This window comes from Coffea arabica, chromosome 4c (genome assembly GCF_036785885.1).
Source record: "Coffea arabica cultivar ET-39 chromosome 4c, Coffea Arabica ET-39 HiFi, whole genome shotgun sequence".
Taxonomy (NCBI): domain Eukaryota; kingdom Viridiplantae; phylum Streptophyta; class Magnoliopsida; order Gentianales; family Rubiaceae; genus Coffea; species Coffea arabica.
This window is the reverse complement of record NC_092316.1, coordinates 40398733-40402369: the sequence shown is the minus strand read 5'-3', so window position 1 is coordinate 40402369 and position 3637 is coordinate 40398733. Positions and strand designations below refer to the sequence as shown.

At 32.2% G+C, this 3637-nt stretch overlaps 1 long non-coding RNA gene across 1 annotated transcript; it reads left to right on the top strand.

The window, feature by feature from the left end:
• Positions 1 to 522: 522 nt before the first annotated feature.
• On the top strand, positions 523 to 3430 carry LOC140004980 (uncharacterized). The gene is made up of 3 exons (XR_011812801.1): positions 523 to 813; positions 3000 to 3113; positions 3382 to 3430. It is a non-coding gene; the product is annotated as an uncharacterized lncRNA (long non-coding RNA).
• The last annotated feature ends 207 nt before the right edge of the window (positions 3431 to 3637 follow it).

Here is a 3637-nt window from a genome sequence, read left to right as displayed (position 1 = left end):
GGAAATACCATTTGAGTCGAAAGAACGAGGAAAACGTATTTCTAGTAGTCGTTATCTCAATTCCCAAGGGTACAAGTTCGATTAAAAGAAGGCGCAATAGCCTAAATAATTCAAGTGGTATTCGCTCTCAAGCCTTACTCAAGTCGCAAGTATATCTACTTAACTCTCGAGCGTAAATTTACACTACAAGAAATTTCCCTATTATGGCATACTTGTTAGGGCACTATTCAGTAAATGCCTCAAATAAACACTTATTAAGGCATTAGGTAGTTCTGCCATATTAGCACCTATTAATTAAATAAAAAAACAATGTATAAGGGACAAACCTTGTAAGAAAAACTGAAAATAAAAAATATAAAGAAAATATTTGTAAAGGCATTTTAGAGATGTGCCACAACAACTATTAAAAGGAAAAACAATTATTTCATGAAAAAAAACAAAAAAAATGCTTAAAATTGGCGTCTAAAAGAAGCGGCAAAATTGTCCCAAATCCCAAATTTTGCAAGATACCTTAACGATTCATTTACCCATCTCTTTCCCTGACTCTCTCTGTCGGTATTCTAGCCTCAAATTGTTTCTCTCTGTCCTCTGTTCTCCCAATCTCTTTTCTCAGAATTTTCCTAAAACTCATTGCCAGCTCTCACTAGCTCTCATCCTCCCAATCTCTTTTCTTTTGATTTCTCAAATTTATGTTGATTATGGTGGATCCTAACTCAATATCATGAAGTTGCTTCAAATTCTGTTGATTGCATGTTGGTCGATTGAAGGATTTTAGGACAATCATCACTCACTCTATTGTGCTTGAAATTAGAGGTATGTTTATATACTCATTAATTCCTATTAATTAGATGTATATTCCTCCATTTTGAATGTCGACTTTATCAAATCTAAAGGAACAAGGAGCAAAAGAGCCTTGATTTTTGTTGGGCATTTTGCTGCAATCATTATTAGCTTGTACCCCTTTACCATTTTGATCATCAAAATTCCATAGCCACCCCGATAAACCATCCATGAGAATATTGGCGTCCGACCATGAATCCGCTTCTTGATATAACACTGGCAATTGTGGATTTTCCATTACTAGATGTAGCGGTACCACTGGAATTTCTTGCTGGGTTTGTATCTGGATTATGGGCAATCGAATATGTTAATAAGTTAGTTAATTAACATAATAACATTTATATGGTTGAGTCAGACTGTAGAGAAAAATGATGAAGCAACAAATGACAATACCACCAAATCTTTAAGGTGTTCTTTACCGAAAGAAATTATAAAAGAAAAAGAAAATCAAGTCTTTGAGGTGTGTAGGCTTCTGAACAACGAACAACTTTATCTAATTTTCCTTTCTTTTCTTTTTTTTTCATAGAACAGCTTTGATTCCGAACGGTGCACGAATTTTATTGTTTTGGCTTCATGTAGTTTAGTCATTAGTGAACTTCTTTGAGAAAATACAGCGGCAATCTTTGTTTTTGGTAATATATATATAGTGGCAATCATTGGTATGGATCTTATATTCCTTGTCTGGGAATCTTATGTCCCGCAAAGTTAACAATATGTGTTAGTTTTAGAATAATATATAATCTAGAATAGTATCTTATTTACATGATTAATGTTGGTTATGGTTTCAGCTACTCCTCTTAATCTCACTTCAAGTGAGTTAATTATTCTTGATTAGGTCTATAGTTTTACTAAAATGGGAGCCTTTCAATCTTTTCTTGCAATGTTTCAAGGAATGGGCTTTTAGGTTCAGAGCAGAGCTCATGTTGATAGAGGCAAGTTGCTCTATGTGATGAAATCAGAGAGAATTTGAGATGAAAATGAGGATTATTGTGGGCTTATATAGGGATTCAAAGTGTTGAAAGTTTGGTGCTCTGATATGTGTTTTCTTCTCTTTTTTTTCTTTTTTTTCTTTTTTTTTTTAAAAGATACATGATATAATTTAAACAAATAAAACATTTTGAAACTAGCATCCAAATACATAAGATATAATTTAGAAACTTTATATTCGAATGTAAGTTCTTAAGACTGGGTGAATAATTATCTAAGACCAGAATTTGTTTGTCCCAGAACATGTAGTCTAAGTTTCAACAAAATGATACTCTACTATAAACTTATCCCTTTTCATAATTGGTTCTTTTTCATGAGCCTTCATATAACAAGCCCTGTCAATTAAGGAGTCATTATTGTTTAAAAAAATCAATATCTATTTGACTATCTGTCCAGATTGGACTTTCTTTCTTTAGTCCTTGTTTTTTGTTTCTCCCAGGTTCAATAATTTGCATTTACTATATTATACTGAAGTTGCATTTGGTGTCCTTAGCAGTGACGACAAAAGTGAGAGTTAACACATCATCTTTCAATCATCAAAAGTCAAAACAAGTCCGATTCAATTTGCTACGAATAATAGTAATAACCAAATACTAATTCGGAAACATCCAGCTCCCTCCATGGCTTCCTCCACCTCTAACTCTATATATATATCTATATATATATATATAGCTGGTTGGGATCTTCTTTCTCCCAATCATTTCTAGTAGTAGCAGTTGCAACTTCAGAGTGAATTTACTCAAGGTAGTTGCTTTTACTTTATTTTGGACAGGTTTATATTTGCTGGTAAGTATTTGACGGAGGAAAAGTGTTAGACTTTGGTATTCTTGAGCAGGTACATTACTTTATTGGTCTGGTTTTATACGTTCACATGCCTGATCAATCTTGTTCTAATTTGCTTTTGAGTATAGCAGTTGGTTATTTTAGCTTTTATCTCATATAAAATGCATTATCTCATATAAAATTATCTCTGGCTATGTCTAATGTAGATGTACCATGTTATAATTTTGGAACAATTTGCATCTTATGTTAGCTAGTAATGTTGTTTAAAAATTTATTTAGTTCTTATTAATTGCTGAAGTTTCATTTTTACATAATGTGCTGAATTTTAGTTGTAGATTATAACTTTATTAAATTGACTAAATGTTACATGAATTGAGTTTGTTGTTTAGGCATGGCTAGGACTAAGAAAGGAAGAAATTCCAGCACCAATCGACTTATTGATGAACCAATTGATGAGCATATGGAAAATCAGTCTATAAGAGTGGAAGAGCTTCATAACACAGGTATTAAGAGTATTTGATATTTTTAAATATATTATTTAGAGCAAAAAATGGTCATAACTTATTGAATCAATCAAGAATCACTTCAACATCATCTAATCATATGTCAACCTCAAGTTCCAGTCTTAGACCTCTTAAAGTAAGTTTTTTTAATACATTTGTTCAGTAATGGCAGTCCTCTTTGCTTGATAATGATCTGATATTTAGGCATGTTTTGCTATTACAATTTGAACGTGATGAGCATTTGATTAGGCCTTATGTGCCTTTGCAGACAATTGCTGATTCAATTGGTACTCCTATAGCTTGGCCAACAAAACTAGTATGTTTTTCCTTTTCTAGCTTACAAATTATGTTAACTATTAATATCTCATATGTTTGTCTCATTCGATAATTACGATAGATTTTAATACATAATATACTTATGCTATAGGTAAAAATTTGCGAAGATTGATGTGCTGAAATTCAAAAGTGGACAAGGTGTTGCAGCATATGGATACTTATCCATTTATATGGAAGTGCTCTAACTG